Below are 19,746 nucleotides of genomic sequence, written 5' to 3'. Positions count from 1 at the left end.
AAATTACGACATCGCAGCAAAACAACTGATTATGCACACGGCACAACAGTTTATGATGGTGCACACTCCAGTTAGTCAAGGGATGTTGTATTTGTTTTTCCTATCGGGACTCATTTCTTGGGCCTTCTTTCTAAGCCCTCAGCAAAGGCACATTATCAAGATATGTTTACTCAGCCTTGGCCATTTTATCACCTTTTTTCTTCCCCAAAGACACATCAGGCGCCTGTACAAAAGACCACTATCATCCAGTCAAGGTTTTGTGGCATCCACTTTGAAGCCAACTAATATGTAGTTTTTCCATCACTCGCCTGACCATGGCCCGATTCTCTCTGTGGAGGAAGTCTTACCTGAATGGATTTATTTTGTGCTGTGCATAATAATGAAGGGGTCAGGCCCCAGGTTTACTTGATTCTTAATTATTACCATTCAAGAAATTTCTTGAATGACTGAACAAATGGACAAAATGTTGTCCTAAACACATGGATGGATGATTTGGTGTGAAATGACTTGATTGGCCTTAAAAGACCACTGACCTTAACCCCAGCAAACACAAATAAAATAACTCTCTGGGCTGTTGTCTCAGCACCTTCAGTCCAACTCTTGTGTTTTGGTGGATCATGACTACTTCGCTGGTTTGGCGTGTTGAAATCAAGTAGCTCCATCTCATCATCTTCATCATTCCTGACTACTCTTGAGACGCTATGGGACACCCCCGACTATCAATGCTCTACGCCGAGTTCATAGTGTTGTCATCTTCCGGAATTTTTGCTTTCACGACACTTTGTAAGTGGCTCTCGAAGATGTTTTTGCTACTTGTCCCCAGCCTGCCACCTTACCTTTGCTCCCTGAAAACGTGCGCTCACCTCCCGTTGCTCACAGCCATCCTGAACTCTTACCCTGCCAGACGTTTCCTCTCTGGAACCCAACCAACCCCAGATAGAGCCCTCGGAATGCCTTTTCCCACACAAACATTAATTCACAGGCTACTCTTCCTCTTGTCTCTGAATCTGAGTCCAACTCGCAACGTAAGTTCTGACAATAGCTTCCCTTCCTATGGTGAAGCATGATGAAGCAGCATTTGGCTATTACGCTGCATATAAATGGAAAAAGTAGCCAACACAGGAGACGTCACCCCTAGGTGTGAATGTTTTTAGGTCCAAGTTAAAAAAAATTCTCATGCGTTTTAGAACATTTACACTTTTACATATTTCCTGAACTTTACGCTGTTTGATTCTAGTTTCTCTCTCTCTATCTCTCTCTCTATCTCGCTCTCTCTCTATCGCTCTCTTTCTTTGTTTAAAATATTAATAAGCTGTTTTTTCTTTGCCTTTAAATTGTTTTAATTATGTATAGCACATTGAGTTACCCTGTATATGAAATGTGTAATATAAATAAATAAGCTTTGTTTTGCTTCCCTGTGGGTGCATTGAAAAAGAGGCAAAATGATTTTGTTCAAATAGTGTAGCCATGTGCACCTGGTGCTGTCACCAACATCTCTTCACTTCATTTCAAAAAGCATTTTGTGTGCTTTATTAACTTTGTTTGTGTGTTTTGATCGACACTATATTATGATGGCAGCAGTATGTTTACACTCCCCCAAACAAGCCCACCCATGAAGGGTAGGGGAACTTGAGTTATTAAACAACCTGATTGTTGTCTCTCAATGCAATAACTCATGAAGAAGTCAGAGTTCATAAACCTTTGCACAGCAGAAAACATTCGAGAGGTGCAGTTCCAAAAACACTGGCATTTAGTTCATAGGTTTGATGTGGATACTGTTTATCAAGAAACCTGGGTAAAATGTTCGTTTTAGGGTATGCTGCTAAGAAAATGGATTTGGACAACCTTTATTTAACCCATACAAACTATTTTGACTTAACCCCCTAAAAAAAATGCAAGATAAGAAGCATCCAAGTTGTTCTGGACAATTAATGATGGCAAGTTTCATTATTGCCTTGTGTTTACGGTTCAAATGTATTGACATCAAAATATAATCTTGGAAAAATGGGGTTTGGAGCACATGCTAATTGGGAGTCTTGCTCATGGTCCCGTTCGAGTTAGGACTGGCACTGCAGAGGTGCATTGAGTGTAACTGCATGAGTGGGTGCATGCATGTGCAATATGAATACAAGTTCTTTATTTGGCCTACGTCTGAAGATTATCCTTGCATGTTTAATCCCTCTTTGAATTTGAGGTTTGCGACTGAAGGACAAAACCCCAATAAATAAACAATAAATTATTCCTGCTGCAGTTTTTTTCTATCTGAAAAGTGTTCAATGCAACTGGAAATATATTTTTTTCTTTGTTTCTTTCTTTAAACCTGTCCAGTTCAGCTGCATAGCCATATAGAAGAATGGGGGATCTGTATCCCTTTGTGCAGGAATTATTTTGCTGTGCAACAGGGGAGTTTGAAATACTCCCACCGCTTATTTTTTGATGTTTTACTTACTGTTTGTTGAAAATGCAGTCAGACAGAAAAGGATTTTAGAGGACAGACACAATGACAGAATGGTCAAGCGGAAAAAGGATGCAAACTACAGCAGAATAAGAGTTAGACGACTGGTGTCAAAATCAAGGCCTGGGTGCCAGATCCGGCCCGCCCCGTGATTTTATGAGGCCTCACGAAGGCAAATCATCTGTCAACTTCCATGATTCCTGCGAAGGTCTGTATCAAAATGTTAAATTGTCAAATATCATGTATGATAACTTTGAGATATTATAAGGATTTTTGTGTGACCAAATATGAACAATGGTTGAAAAATCCATTACTCTTGATTTCTGATTCCAAAGATACTCCATAAATTTTGTATGTAAATATGATGAGGCAATTAAAGATTTTGATGGTTTCGCAGTCATACCGTAGCTAAAATGTGGCCTGTGACAAAAATTAGTTTGACACCCGGGTCTAGATATTTGACTACAAATAACGTTACAGAAGTCAAATTGTGTTCTTTTTTATGGACATGGGGATGAACACCTGTTGAGGACATGCAACAACTAACCAGTAGAACAAGTTGAGAAAGGACACAAAGGGGTACTACGGGATGGAGAAAAAGGATCAAGGCAGTTCTACTGAGTAGTTGCTTGGTTTTTATACCGTCAAAACACGAGCAACAACCTGTATATTGAGTTTTTAATACAACCTATGTTGTTATTGCTGGTCCCAAAACAAAGCCTAGAGTGTGTCGATGGAACTTATTCATGAATGAACGTCATAGTCAACTGGTGTATGGAGTTGGTGATCCAGGACATTCAGGAAGCCTGATGAAAAAAAAGTTACGCCGTTTCAGTTAACCTTCCGATCAATTTTCAACGTTCCATGAATTTCCACGCACCAAAAGGTCAAATTTTTCCTCCAAAATCTTCCAGATTTGTCACCAAGAAAACTCCCGTATTAGGGCATATTTGAATTATTGCCTCCAACATTTCTCCACTGATTCAAACCATTCCAAATTTCATATATCCATTCATACACAGGGCAGCTGGGAGACAAATGCCGCTTTTCCATTAGAAGGTTTTGAAACGTCCTGGCCCCGCTCTGCCCCAGCCTCGCTTGGCCTGGCCTGGCCTAGACTGGCCTCTGTTACTTTTCCTTTTCAATAGGCACCAATCAAAACTGGGAGAGATTCATTTCTTGTCGGACATTTCATCTCTCGCTGTGTTTCATCTTCTGCTAATAGGGAACAAAATTCCACACTCCCATGTTAAAGATTTTTTTTCAATCTTATAAAATAATCTTTTTTTTTTTTTTTTTTAACTTGGAGCGCCGAGGCTCAGCAGCATGACTCACAAAGTAAAACAAACGAACAAGATAAATAAATAAATAAACTTGTAGAAGATTTTTACAGTGAATTTGGTATTCGATATTGTCATCCCCCTCCATTTTCTTATCCGCTTATCCTCACAAGGGTCACGGGAGTGCTGGGGCCCATTCCAGCTGTCAACAGGCAGGAGGCGGGGTACACCCTGAACTGGTTGCCAGCCAATCGCATGGCACATAGAGATAGACAAAAGTCAGAGTCGCGATCACAGCTGAGGGTAATTTTTAATGTCCAATGGTGCATGTTTTTGGGATGTGGGAAGAAACCAGAGTGACCAGAGAAAACCCACACAGACATAGAAAGAACATGTAAATTGACATAGGCGGGTCCGGGATCGAACCCGGAACCTCAGAAGTGTGAGGCCACCGCTTTTCCAGCTAATCCACTGTGCTGCCCGATATTGTCATAGATCATTATTAGTAGGAGTAGTAGTAGTAGTAGGACTAATAGTTTTAAGTTCACAAACAGTAGCAAGTACACAAGGTCAATAATGTTAACTGCAAATCTAAATAAATAGTTACCTGAAGTTTTATAAAGTAAAAACATCCATCCATCCATTCTGAGAGCTCCCAAGAGTTACAGTTGTCACGTTGACTACTGAAATGTGTGTCCACTTTATGCTTGTCGATCACTGGCTCCTTGAGGTACAGATGTAGCACATCCTAATTGTGTGATACCAGTGTATGGTGCCAGCAGAGTGCTGAAGAAATCATGGCTGTGGAATGTGGATGCGTAATCTCTCCGTTGCCTATGGTGGCTGTTTCCAGTTTTGTGAGAAAAAAAATGAGAACTAAAAAAAATCAGAGCCCAAGACATGCCCAGCAGGCTATCCAGAGCGTGAGCTCAGGCAGGCATGGCCTGCTTTTGAGAGTTTCACAGCGAAAGAGAATACTACGTCACCCTATCAATGTGAATATTAAAGTGTAAACTTAGATCTGTTATAAACATGCATGTCTGCATTAATAAATGACTAAATGTGGAAATCTACCAATCATTCAATCTTCAAATGTACCATCTCCATATTTTAACACTATACAAAAACACGCACATACACACTTATTCCTAATGTGCACAATGCAGAACGAACGTAACAATTATCAATTATGATGTTCTTTAAATGGCTTAGTATAATGAAACACAGATATTCTGTTTATACTCATGATGCACAGATTCATATCTTTTGAACAGAAATAAGTGGGATATGATCCAAAACACACAAATTAAAATGCCCACAAGTAGCAAAAAACTGAACTTGGACTCTTCCGAAGAGTACTTCTGTGTGTCCTATTCTACCTTGTTAATCTGCTCTGTAAAGTGATTCTCCTTGAAACCTGAGCCAGGGAAGTTCACACATGCCTGTATCAGACTAAAGGATTTCAGCCCCAACATTCCTCGTTTAGCTATTGCTATACATTTTTTCTATTGTGACATAATCCACGACCGTCGATGTGGCCCTCAATTAGCCCATCGAGGGGAAAATGCAAAGTAAAGGACTTTAGATTTTATTTCAAAAAGTCAACCAATAGGGCTGCGTAATGTTACCAGTGCATCACCTATTGTGCTTGCCGTTATCAACATACCAAATAAAGCAATGCTTACCAAACCTTTCGAGGATGATGAACTCTAACATATTTATGTCTAAATGTTTGTGCTAACACTAACTTGCTATGGTACATATCGTTTGCTTGCCTGCTTGTGAACTGTATCATATTAAAAGTAAATAAATGTACCAAACGCAATCCTTAAATGGACAGTCCAAAGCGCCCTCTTCCAGAAATGTTTTTTTCCTCTTTTTGTTCTTTTGTCCTAACATACTTATGGTGCTTCATTGTTTGACAACAACCTGTTGTCGACATTGTGACAGTTGTATCCAAGCGCCTTGACAGATTTTCTGGTAATGCCTTCCTGACATTGTTGTATTTGACAAGATAAACCTTAGTGATGGTAAAAAGATGGGATACAGCGGTATCGGAATACATATGTAGTGTTACCACTATCTGTGCGAGATACAGCAAGTAGTTTGATGTAGTGCAATTGTTCAACACCAAATCTGTCTTGTACTGTGATTTACGTATCGCAACGAGAGGGCCAAATTATCTCTCAAAAGTTGCAGAAACTTTGAAAGTATGTAGAAAAAGACAAAGCCCAGGGCATTCATATTTTATTAATCATTAATATCTATTGGACCACTAACAAAAAAAGCCCAGATTTGCATTGTGTTTGGATGTTAATAAATGTGATTTCATCAATCAGTTCATTTTGTTACCAGCATTTCTAGTTTTGCATTGATTATTCAGACACCGTCGTTGTGAAAACTGTTGCCATGGTGAAAGCATCTCTAAACTGCATCTTTAGTTTATCAAGCTCAGAGAGATCAAAGTTTTACCATTGCCCTGTAGCCAAACTGATGAAAGTCTGTTTGAAAAAGGAAGTGATAGATAGATGGAGTTTGAAAGGTATTTTTTGATCCATGGAAATATGTAAAAGATGCATTACAAGATCTATTTCTCAAATAAGGGCCTTGATCATACTGCAGTCAAATCTAATATGTGACTTAAATTACATACATCATGAGGCTCTTCTATTAGTCATTTGCAAGACGGATCAGGTTTGTTGCAACCACAGGGGAACTCTTTCTCTCTCTCTTTCTCACTCTCTCTTTCTCAAAAAAGTATTTTTTTTGTTCCCAAACTTAGAGGTTATCTAACTCAATTATTTATTTCAAACTCAAGGTTCAGATATACGCGTAGTTAAAATTAAGGAAAGAAATAAAATTTGTATTTTAAGGCAGATATGCGTTTCTGCTGGTAACCGTTTGCGGTTTCGCTTTCCCATTTTTTGTGGCATGTTTTTAGCAACATTTTTGTGACTATTGCACAGGTTCTGAAAAAGCTTTGCTGCCAAATCAATGGGTACAAAGTACCTTTTGTTGGATTATGAGTGTTGTAAGGGTAGTTACAGAACATAGGGCTCTTCCTGGAATGAAAAAATATGGGGACATCGTAGGTTGGCGAAGCACCTATAAACACCCACATTCCATTTGTGTGATTGTGGTACATCAAACAGGAGGGATAAGTAGAAGATAAATACACTATATCCCACCATCATGCAGGGTGGGACTCTTGCAGTGGGCCTTTATCTCCCTGTGGCTGATGACTCAAAAGAGCATTGTGTCCATGTAGTTCATCACCATTACAAATGCCCACGCTGGGCTAAGAAATACATTGCAGAGAGCTGCCGCTGATTCATCGAAGGACATGCACTGGGTGGGGGTATTGATCTATGGCCCATCTTTGTGCCCAAGAATATCATTTCCTCACCGGGCGACGTTCAGACGACATGGTCTGTTTCAGCAGTGCTACAGAGAGAATGAGAGTGATGTTTGAAATTAATATTGGTATCACAGTACAGTGTTTATATACAGTATGAAAAGCATCAGATGATCTGTGAATGCATAGAGAAATTATTGTAGGGTTATGTAAGCTCCTTTCACCTCACCAGCAGTCAGGATAACTTTGACGGCACAGTTTTCTTTGTTGCTGTTATTTAAAATAAATCAATCGGCTTGTGAGTATACAATCAAAACTGTCATGTCCGTCCGTGTTTTGACCAGTTCCATGTATATCCCATAGCATTTTCCAAGCCGCTTATCCTCACAAGGGTGACCTTTTATCTGTGTTACACTACCCTCAAGTGACAAAGGTGATTACAACCAAAAATTGTTTAGTTACTTTGTGTTTTTATAAAGTGCAATGCAGCATTATTAAGTGATATTTCGTGTATAATGTAATTTAAAAAAACTACCAACATTTGTGGGGGTTTTTTGGGGGGTGGGCTGGAACAGCGAAAAGGTATTTCCCTTCATTTCACTGGATGAAAATGTTCTGAGATACTAGTGTTTTATGTGGTCACAGAGCTTGGTAAAAATGATCAATTGCGTCAGCTCAGACGCATTCAACTGTGGGGTTGTTAAAATTTGAGTACTTTCCCATCAAACTTTATCATGGCTAAAGATCTGGGGGGTAAACAGCTTGTACAGATCTGATCAACGAAACTTTTTGCTTTTCCATTAAATAACAATGATCAGAACGAACCGTGGTTTCATGTGTTACCTCCCTTCTTTAAAAAAAACAAAAAACAAAACATAAATACAATCATGTAAGAGCATATTGTATTGCCCTCCAGGATAAATAATTCAGGTGCTCATCAGCACTGTCAGGAGCTTTGAGCTCTGACTTCAAAGCAGCACAACAACTGTGCATCAAGCAGAGTTTGCCTGTTTTCTCAAAAAACGATGCTCTTGCTCTCACACTGACAACACAAAGATGACACTCTTAAAGAATGCATCGGGGTGTTAGAAACACTCTGGGCAGTCTGCAAAAACTGTATTAAATTGTGAACTGTGTAAATGTGTACATCCATCCATCTAGTTTCACAGTCGCTTATACTCACGAGGGTCACAGGAGTGCTGAAGCCAATCCGAGCGGTCATCGAGGAGGCAGGGCGCACGGAGAGAGACAACAGTCGGATTCACAATCGCACTTAGGGGCAATTTAGAGTGTCCAATTGATGTATGTTTTTGCGATGTGGGAGGAAAAAGAAGTGCCCAGAGAAAAGCCACGCAGACACAGGGAGCACAAACAATCTCCATTGAGGCGGGGCCAGGATTTGAAGCCCAGTGCTCAGAATTGTGAGGCCAACGCTTTAACCAGTTCCTCCACCTTGCCGCCAAACATGCATCATCAAATTTATTTATATAGGCCTTATCAGCAAAGAGTCTTAAAGGGAGTTCACACCTACAATTCACAAAGCGCATTGACATCCCTTGGTTTAAACCCCCCACCCAGGCAAAGAAAAACTCCCACAAACAAGGGGAAAAGGAATACATTCATTCAAGGGAAAACCGACAGAGGGATCCCCCTTCGAGGATGACTAATGTGCAGTGATTGCCGCCTGAGCAACACTCATCACATGATTTGATAAATACTCTAAATTCTGCAAAATGTTAGCTTAACCCATTCATGGGAAGGGTGGCAATTTTTTGCCTTATTGAGATAAAAGTCTCCTAACAGGCCACAATCAAGGAAATAACACTTCTTTTTCGTTTAACGCATAAAACAAAGGGCAAAAAAGATGTACCCTCTCGTGGGCAGCGTCAAAAAACTGGGATGGGTATGTCACCAGTTTTGTGAAATAGTACATCCTAGAGATATGTTTATTAATTAATTCTTATTCTAGAACGACACTTACACATTAATAATACTGATGGATTAGCATTTTGAAGACAAACTTGGTTGCATACTGACATTTCTCACATTCTTCTCTTGGAAAAGACTCCATGTGTACTTGAGGCAGCCATGTTGGGTCTGGAAGTAAAGGGAAATAACTCCGTGCTAACTTTGACCGATGAATGATCGTCTCCTGATACTAAATTATGGCTTCAGATTAAAACATTTAAACATTTTGATATACTGAAGGATATAATAAATGAAAATCCTGATGTCCCAAAAATGGGACGCTGCCCACAAATGGGTTAAACAGCACGAGTACCCATTTAATGATATGAAGTGTAACAGATGCTTCATATCATCAGGTCCTGTTCTGGTCGATCGATGCAGAATCCACTAGAGCAACAGCGACAGCCTCACTTCACTTATCAACACCTGGCAACCTCACCAAGCAGGTAAGGAAGGAAAGAAGCAGCAGTTAGACAAGACAAAAATCCAGAGAATAGAATCAGAATCAGCTGAATTGGTCAAGTATGTAAAAAACACACAAGAAATTTGTCTCCGGTAGTCGGAGACGCCCTAGTATGACATACATGTTCAGTACGATAGCAGACAGAGAGTCAATTGACAGAACTTTTTTTAAACTCACAGTTGTGCAAACGATGCAGTCTTCTAGCATTTATAGCAGTTATAATGCCCATCAGAGAGATAGTCCAGTGCAATGACCATTGTGCAAAGTGTGACAAGACTTCAAGGAGTCAATCCACTTCGAAGTGACTAAACATGCAATAGCCTGGGGCCATCTCAATGCAAATATTGCAGATACTCAGTAGAATGGCGCAAATGCTACTCAGGTAAGAGAGGATAGTATTGGTGAACTTCAGATGTACAGAAGGTCCAGAGAAATCAGACTCCAACAATGAGTGCATGAATAATCTATAGCATCTCGTACTAATTGGGCCAGCAGAATTTGACAACAATCTCAAGGCAGAAAATTGGCAGCATGCTGCCCTACGTTAGCTTAGTGGAAGAGAGAAACTGTTGGGATGACATCTAGTTTTTGTTAGCATTGTTCAGAAGTGCCTACCCGAGGGAAGGAGCTGGAATCAAAATCTGATTTAATGGCCAAGTATGTAACAATACACAAGGAATTTATCTCCAGCCGTCGGTGCCGAAGAGCTGGTGGCCAGGATGTGGAGGGTCCGAAAGGATCCTGCCTCCTCTTGTCCAAGTTTGGATGGTGTGCAAGTCCTCAAGATTGGATAGGGTGGTGATCTTAATCCGTTCAGCAGTTTTGATTGTCTGTTGCAGTCTGAGTTTGTACTTTTTTGTGGCTGCACCAAACCAGACTCTGATGTACTGATTCGATGACCACGGTGTAGAACTGTCTCAGAAGATCCCATGGTAGACTGTGCTTCCTCAGAAACCACAGGAAGTACATCCTTTGCTGGGCTTTTTTGAGGATGGAGTTTATGTTTTTCTCCAATTTCAGATCCTGTCAGACTGTAATTCCCAGGAAGTTGAAGGTCTTGACAGTTGACGCAAAGCACTTGGACAGTGTGTTGGGCAGCCGTGGTGAAGGATGTCTCCTGAAGTCCAGAATTATCTCTACAGTCTCTGAGGTGTTCAGCTTCAGGTTATGTTGGCCACACCAAAGCTCCAGCCACTACTCTTCACGTCAATTAGCAGACTCGTCACCATTTTTGATGAGCCCAATGACAGTGGTGTTATCTTGCTTAAAGGTGCAGTCGTTCATGTTGAGCGAGAAGAGCAGTGGGGAGAGGATACTACAGGAGATTGCCCTAGTTCTAATGGTGCATATGGATGAGGTGGTGTTCCACAGACTCACCTACTTTCTCCTGCCTGTCAGAAAGTTCTAGATTTACTGGCAGATGGCAGGTGAGACACTGAGCTGGAGAAGATTGTAGGAGAGGTCTTTGTGGATGGTGGTGTTGAATGCAGAGCTGAAGTCCATGAACATTATTCTCGTACAGGATCTTTGATAGGTTCCCACGCTGTCGAAGTGTTCAAGGATAAAGTGGAGACCTATTTTAACTGCATCATCTGCAGACCTGTTTGCTAGCTCGGCAAACTGCAGTGGGTCCAGCCGGGCACCTGTGATGCTCTTGAGGTGGTCCATCACAATGTGTTCAAAGGACTTCATGGCCACAGATGTCAAGGCAACAGATCTGTAGTCATTCAGACCCAAGACAGCAGGTTTCTGAGGAACTGGGATGATGGTAAAGCATTTGAACCAGTTTGGTACTTTGCATATTTCCGGGGACCTGCTGAACATCTTTGTGAAGATGATGAAGTGCTCGGCGGTGCGACTTAATGTGTGTGTGGAGCGAAAACCTCCTATTCAAATATGCAGAAAAAGCAGTCCGGGTTGTCGGCTAGCCCACTATAATTGTCCACTGGGGGGAATTATCGCTTGTAATTAATTAGTGATCGGAATGGGTGCCAAACTGATTGGAGTCATTGGTGCCAAACTGTTATTCCATTTTTTGCTGCATAATCCCTCTTTGTGATGTTAATTTGGTTTCTAGTGCAATTGTATGTACAGAGCCCTATCCCCACTATGATATGTGAGCTCTTTAGCCTGGCACAGTTGCTTAAGTTTCCCAGTAAACCATGGCTTGCTGTTATTGAATGTGCAAAATGTTTTTATTCTTACAGACACTTCCTCACAGAAACTCACATATGATGTAAGCGCATCCGTATAGTCGTCGAGACTGGTCGCTGAATTTTCAACGACACTCCAGTCTGTGCCATCAAAACAACTTTGAAGTTCGAATTTTGCCTTGCTGGTCCATTTTTTTCACTGATTTTACCAAAGATAAAAATTGCACACTTGAGTTATTGCCTGTATGTAGATGTTAAGTCGATTAAACAATGGTCAGAGGAACCTAGGACAGAGTGGGGAATGGCACAGTATGTGTCATTTACTGTGGTATAGCAGCGGTCTAAAGAGTTTTTTTACCTGGTCGGATAGTCGACATGTTGCTTGTATTTAGGGAGTTCGGGGTTGAATTTAGCTCTGTAAAAACCTCAGAGAGTAATGAGGGGAGAGTTTGGGTGTTTTCATTTACTTGTTCTCTGAGTGTTTGTAGTACTGCGTTCATGCTAGGTTGGGGCAGGATGTAGACACCGGCAAGGATGAAAGAGGCGAACTCACACGGTGAGTAAAATTACGTACAGTTCAAGAACAGTTACTATAAAAGCAGGCTTCAGTGTCTGCTGAGTTATGTGACGTCCATGCAACATTTTTCATTGATGTAAGAGCATACCCGACCTCAATTTGTTTATCTTGACATTAGTCTTATTTGCATGTCCGGAAAGGTTTCTCTGCTGGTATTTTTGTGTTTAGGCCATCTCAGTAATATGAGTTTTACTTTTTCAACGGATCACGTTTGACCATTTTTGGGATGATTGAAATGCACGCGTGAACCCAAGTGACATGTTTATGACTTCTTTACCTGATGTGCTTCATGAGAGTCATTCACTCATGTGTTTCTGCGTGTGACAGCTAATTATAAATAATGTCTCTAACGGCCCCTCATACTATTTGACTCTTCTTAAATCTTCAATTCAAGAGTGCTGAATGCACACATAACAGCACTCAACCCAATATTCTCCGAAAATATTTCCTTCTCCCAGGCTCAAAGCATCACAGGATTCAACATAATCTCTTTCCATCTAACAAAATTAATTTTCCATGATCAAATTGTTTTTTAGAGGTGTTTTCTCTAAAGGAATGTCATGGAAAATTGTCTGCCTTTCCAAACGCGACGCACTGCAGTGCATTCATTGTACATGAGGGGACAACACTTAACAGAAAATGTCACATTACATGGATAATAAGAATCTTAAAAATTACATTGAACAAAAATAACAAATCTGGGTTACATGGGCTCAATGTCCACACCAGCATGAATGAAATATTAGTCCTGTTTTACCTTTTCCTATTGCTTTGGGTTGCAACAGAGAGGGGGGCGGATTTTGTTCATAATGAATCAGAAGGGGACATGTCTCCACCACCTCCAGTGCCTACTGAGCCTATGGTCCACCATGATCAACATTTTAACCATGCAGGTCTTTTGCAATAATCAGTAATAATATTCAGTAATTATTACTAGGTCATTATCTAGCCACTCAACGGTAGAGTAACTCAAAGATGATTTCAACACACATCAGATGCCATATGTATTGTCAAACATTTGTCTTTTCTTCAACAGCCTTTTGAAAAAAGACAGTTTCTATTACAGTGTAGGTCAGTTGAGAATGTATCTGAGGTTTTTTTGTTTTTGTTTTTTTTTGGGGGGGAGGAGGGGGTTATAATAGTATATAGTGCTGGTGAATTGAGTGAATTTCCCAGTCAGGATAGCATGGTTTATCATTGCTGCGGGATTTCCTGAGTACTATTAACACAAGTTAAAACTAATACATATTAAACATGATGTAATTAATCATGAAATAATAAGAGGGAAAAAAACATAATGTGAAATAATGTACAACATTTCTCCTTCACATAGATACATACAGTACAGGTTGGGGTAAAAGTCCATTCATTATGTGTTATGCTCCAAGAAAAAAAAAATCATATTCCGTTCAGTTTGTTCTTTACAAGATGACAATACTTTAAATGTGTCACTTTGGTTTTTAATCTTTATATCCTCTCTTATCCTTTCACGGCCCACCCATGACTGGCTATTACAAATGCGTCATGAGCAAGGCCTGACCGCGACCGTGAGGGGCGTGGCTGGGCCACTGCTCTGGCCAATGCCAACTCTGACACCTGTCACAGCTTTTTCACATTCGGCACTCTAATTGACTAGGTATTTAGGTTTGGAATTTGTCACTGGCATTCGCCAGTTCGTTGCGTTGCATTTACTGCACGTTGGATTCTCCACTAATGTGCATAAGTCTAGTGCAGCGCTATCCTTGTCACAGCGAATCTGTGCCCTTCTAATTTGTCCACGTCTTGTCACGTTTCTTAGTTTGTTCCATAGTTGTCGGACCTTGTTTCACGTTGTTTGGATCTTACGTTTAGTCTAGCATTTGTGCCTCTGCCTTGTTGGACTGCTATATCGTGTACGACCCTGACTTCGAAGAAAACCACGCTCAATACCATGCTCTCGTCTCGGAGTCCTCCATTTGGGTCCACCCCTGTGCCGCTGGTTCATGACAACATGTAACATAATATGTATGTTTAATGTCTGCGTTGACTCTGAGCTTCTTCAATTTTTTTTACACTTCATTTAAAACTGTTTCTGAGGCCCCGTAGCTCAGTGGTTAGAGCACTGGTTTGGTAAATCAGGTGTTGTGGGTTCGTATCCCACTGGGGCCTCCACTCCCTGAGAAGGGTTGCATCAGGAAGGGCATCCAGCGTAAAAATTGTGCCAAACATATATGTGCGTTCATCTGCAATGACACGCTGTGGTGACCCCGAAAGGGACAAGGCCAAAGAAACTTTTCATTTAAAATTGTTTCTCTTCAATGTGCCTTTGTTATTTCAGCTCAATAAAGCAAACTGGATGAAGAAATGTAATAAGACACAAGAAGAAATCTAAGAAGCACACTTTGAAACTGAACTGAGGTTGAGTGGAATTGGCATTTCTTGGCTTTGACATCCAGCTAGATAGAACACCAACACGCTAGTGGCGTGCTCTGTGATTTCTGGAAAATATTAAAGTATCATTCAAAGCATTTTTTAAATCAATTAATTATGTACTGAAACATAATTAATGAAACTGAGGGTTCGTTTGTGATTCTAAATGGCATAATTAAATATTCAAGTTCCCAAAATGGGTATGAAAGCCATGTTGTATTTGTATCCCTCCCTTGTCCTCACTAGGTGATGTGAATTACTGTGGCCCAGTTTAGTGAAAATTATCGTGGATTGTAAAAACTATGGAGTTCTTGAGCTGAATAGGGTATTTGTTCTGCACAGTAACATCCAAAAACCCCTTGAATTCAATGCATGGACTTCTCCATCACAAAAACGCCTGCACCCAGTGGAGAGGGAGAAGGGTGAATGAGGAAAGAAGCGAGTGGCCAGGGGAGATTTTTTTTTTTCCTGTTTGTGTTTGGAAAAATGGTACAGTTTAGCATTTGGCAACGGCAAGTTCAGAATCATGTTGTTTGCACAGTCATATGACCGATGTCCAGGTTGGCTGCAATTCAGGCACAATTTTGACAGGTGAAAGGCATCGGAACGCCACTGCACGCTCACTTTCTCATTGGTGAAGTAGATTGTCTCATGTGATTGACATATCATCTTCTTCAGACTACGTGACTTGTCTTGAGCAGCATATTCATCTTAAATTTGAGGATTTAATCCCCACTAAAAAATGCTGCACGGTGCAACATCATATCTGCTCTCAGCAGTTAGAACATGTTTTGTTGTTGTTGCAATTCATTTATTACCAAATTACTTGTGAAAAAGCTTACTTATTGAAAAGAATACATGATATTGAATATGCATTATTTATATTGCTTTATTAATTCACATACTCAGAGTGCTGTAAAAAATACAGCAAAATACAAACAAACCTGTCAAAAAGGTGTAACAGCAAATTTTTGTGTTACTGAATTATTGCAGAAGCAGAAAACGTTGTAAGAGGCGCACATTGATTAACAGCAGGTTAACTTCCTGAAACATGACTTAATTATTTGCCCATTAGTGCATCCGCGACAATAGCCTGGAAGTGCAAAACAATTCAAAAAAATCTGAAACATTTTTACAATTCAGGAAAAAAGAATTACAAATATATATAAATATATACTGTATTTATATTTACAAAAGCAGAAATACTTTTACATTTCAAAAAACACACAAAAAAAATCTGAAACAGTTTTACAAAAGAAAATACAAATTGCAATTAAGACAGCCCAGGGAGGGAACATTCAACATTATGATATGAGTATGAGTGTGAAAACACAATTGTGTCATATATCTTGACCAATCACATGTGGACTTAATAAGCAAAGCAAAGCAAACCAAATTTATTTGTATAGCACATTTCATACTTATACAGCCAAAGTTGGATGTTTTGGAGACAAGGTTAGAGAGAGCAGACTTCGATGGTTTGGACATGTTCACAGGCGAGTATGTTGGTAGAAGGGTGCTGAGGATGGAGCTCCCAGGCAAAAGAGGGAGAAGAAGACCAAAGAAAAGGTTGATGGATGTTGTGAGGGAGGACATGAGGACAGTGGGTGTTCGAGAGGAGGATACATGAGATAGGGTTAGATGGAAAAAGATGACACGTGGCAACCCCTAACGGGACAACTCGAAAGAAAAAGAAGATTTCATACATGTGGTAACTCAATGTGCTTTACATGATTAAAAGCATTTGAAAACAAATAGATAAAACATTTAAAACGGGATAAAAACAAGAAAAATTACAAACAAAATCTATATTTAAAAAAAATACAACCACATACAGTGCAAGTAATATGACTAAAAAGTGGCTATACTCTAATAATGGTGAAAAAAAACGATAAGAAAACAACAAATCGCTTCCCAACCAGGACCCGGATCACTTCGTTCACTTCAAACAACAGGCTCTAAGAACTGGATAATTTGCGACTGACTGTCACGACCCAACGATACGGAGGTTGGACACAAATGTAGGACTCGGGAGATGTAGAGGTAATTCGTGAAAAATTTTTATTCTTCCAAGGTCGGGGATCAGGCAGACAGTCAGGTGCAGCAGCGGTAGTGAGGACGTTGGGTGTAGAGAGCAGGTCCGCGGGCAGGCAGGAGTCGGTACACAGGAGATCGATCAGAGAAGGCAGGAGTGTCAAAGAAGTCAGGCTTACGGGGTCGGTCGGAGAACAGGCGGAGGTCTGTACACACGAGTTCACAATCAGAGATACGGGAGTGCAGGAACGGGGCATGAGCCACAACGATCTGGCGAAGGACCAGTCGTGCCCAGGGTCCTATATACACCGGGGCCGATCAGCCAGCATGAGGCGCAGGTGTGCGCCTCCCAATCAGTGCGGCCGCGCGGGAACCCGCACAGCCAGGGCTGGACCGGCAGGACCGTGACACTGACATATTACAATGTGACAGATTACAGTTGATAAAACGGCAATAATATATCATGAGGTACAAATGTGTGGTGCTACTGTGCCCATACAATCAAAGGGTGAACAGTGATCTCCACACGGAAAAGCCCAAAGTAACCCTTAAAGGTGGTGGCAGTAGGTTTAACCAATGAGGCTCTTTGCAGTCGAAAATGTTTTTGGTGAATCTCTAGAAACCACATTTCAAAACAGCTCATGAACTTCTGAGGACATATAGCCAACATTATGGTGTACAATGTGCTTTGGTTTGAATTTCTGATTCGCCTCAGCATCTCGCATTATTCAGTCTCATGAAAAGATTCATGAACAACAGCATTTCATTTCCATGTGAAATGTAAAAATGTCTGCTTGTGATATCAACGCCAACTTGCTTAATCTGCTATTTAGTTCTACATTTGGGTTTTCATGCTTGAGAGACTCATCTTGGATGAAAGCAATACTATAATGAAGTCAAACTGTTTAAATCTGCATGCTGAACCACTCAAAATAAATCCTCTACAATATACGTAAGTAAAATAGAATAGATTTATATGCAAATTAGAAAGCAAGGATATCATACCGCCAGCAGGTATTAGGAATAAAGCACATCTTAATGAAAAACCTTTTGCTTGCTTGCCACTGTACATTGTGAAAAAACTGGTCACAAATCAGACAAGGAGGGTCAAGTCATCTTTTAATGTCGATTGCTCACTTTTGGCAAATGTGTTCAAAGAGGAAGAGAAAATGCTCTTATTTTAAATCAGATGAAAGATAAGTTAACAAAGTGGATGGCAGGGAGGATTCTGAATTCACAACACAACTGCAACTGGCAACATGAATTTTAGTGCAGTTACTGAATGCTCAGAGGCCTAATCATAACATTGCTTGAAAATAAAGTAAAGCTAGAACACATTCTGTGTTTCTGTGTCTTAAATAAAGTTAATACTTTTGGGACCATTTGAAAAATGCACCATCGATTTTGTTGTACTCATTAAAATGAAGATAGAGACATTCTTATCACCTTCCTGTCATAATATATTTCTTGATGTTATTTAAATATTGTATGGAGACATCATGGTTTCAACATTTGTGTAATGTGCCTTTACGTGACACTAACTAAATGTGTAGACATGAATGCTGAAAGTACAGTTCGGTGTTTAATTCTATGCTCACTTAAACAAAGGTCAAACTCAGTCACTCCTCTTGCCTCAGCGGCGAAGGAGCTGATTTATGAGGATCCCAAATCGTGGGCAATCAATTCCATGTTCACGCTAACAGATTGCACACACAGTTGGTGGTTGAGTTGCGTGTGATCTACTAAGATTACGATCTTTTACCAAGATCCTAAATAGCTGGCGAGAAATTGTGTTTGTTCACTCTAACAGATTGTGTGCGCTGTTGGCAATAGGTTAATAGTGGTTAAAGGACGGTTTTGCAATGAATGTAACCCTGATGGTTTCCACCATGGAAAATTTGGTAGAGAACCAGTATTAGTTGTAGAGACAAAAATATATATAATTCAAAGGAAAGGAAATTTAAAGGAAAGATGCTATAGCCAGATCAAAACTCATTTTAGGGAACAATGTACTGAATTGTTCCCCCCTTGTCTTGACCACAGTCAAAGGGCGCGCATTGTATCTTCTCCATCTTCGCTGTCCAACCGATATGCATGTGTGGAACACGTATTGAAGTGAGCCCTGGTGGAATGTAGTATGGATACCAACCTGTGTGCATCTGTATGCATTCTGCAGACACTCAATGTGGAAATTGAATGGACACACATTTCCACCACTAATCTTGAAAAAAAAAAAAGGCAAAAAACACAATAAATCAGCTCCCAACCAGGATCAAGCTACCAGGGTTCACTTGAAACAATATGCTCTAAGAACTGGATCGCTCACAGACACATCCCTAGTCCACTGGGTAACCAGACAAAGTGCATCCTAACAGGCGCTCTAATCACCTTTGTTGAGGGTGACTCTAAAGTACGTTTTCTATGGTAAACAAACATGTATCTGTTTCTTGAAGGCCTGATATGCCCTCCTCGTAAGGGTGAAGTTTTCCACAATCTACACTAAATGTTCAGTACAAATTTTAGCAAGTCACGGGTAAAATCAGAATAATCTGCTGAACATCATTACCTCTTGAATACAGGGAACAAGAGACGGGCCACATTAGCTTGATGTTGCAGGGTGTCATAAGGTGTGGGTGACAGAAAACATACCTGGGGGGGATGAAGCGCTACTACTACCCAGGCTACTAGGTTGACTACAACCCATGTTGTGGTGGGATGGCCGCCACATTGACAGCTATCAATATATTGTACTGTACTGTATACTGTACTGAACCTCAGATTACAAACGACGTTTCCGTACAATTTGGGTTATGTCTAAAATTATCTCTGGCTATGTATTATTTTTTGTTAGTGCACCGTCATAGTATGGCCGAACAGAAGGATCTTCATGTGCTTCTACTCGCTCTGCAGTAGACATAGTGCATACACCATCAATTTTCTGTACCACTTATCCTCACTAGGGTCGCGGGCGTGCTGGAGTCCATTCCAGCTATCTTCACCAACCAATTGCAGGACATATATAAACAAACAACCATTTACACTCACATTCACA

General features: G+C 40.4%; 1 long non-coding RNA gene across 2 annotated transcripts in view; it reads left to right on the top strand.

Moving 5' to 3' along the window:
* Nucleotides 1–19,746, top strand: part of LOC133499005 (uncharacterized) — a 62,614-nt gene that overhangs the window by 19,060 nt on the left and 23,808 nt on the right. For both annotated transcript variants that reach the window (XR_009794512.1, XR_009794511.1), the window contains one exon: nucleotides 9,415–9,504. This is a non-coding gene — a long non-coding RNA (uncharacterized LOC133499005). The remainder of the gene's footprint in view (nucleotides 1–9,414; nucleotides 9,505–19,746) is intronic.

Source organism: Syngnathoides biaculeatus, chromosome 4 (genome assembly GCF_019802595.1).
Source record: "Syngnathoides biaculeatus isolate LvHL_M chromosome 4, ASM1980259v1, whole genome shotgun sequence".
NCBI classification, from domain to species: Eukaryota; Metazoa; Chordata; class Actinopteri; order Syngnathiformes; family Syngnathidae; genus Syngnathoides; species Syngnathoides biaculeatus.
The sequence above is the reverse complement of the archived record's forward strand: the minus strand, read 5'-3'. Positions and strand labels throughout refer to the sequence as shown.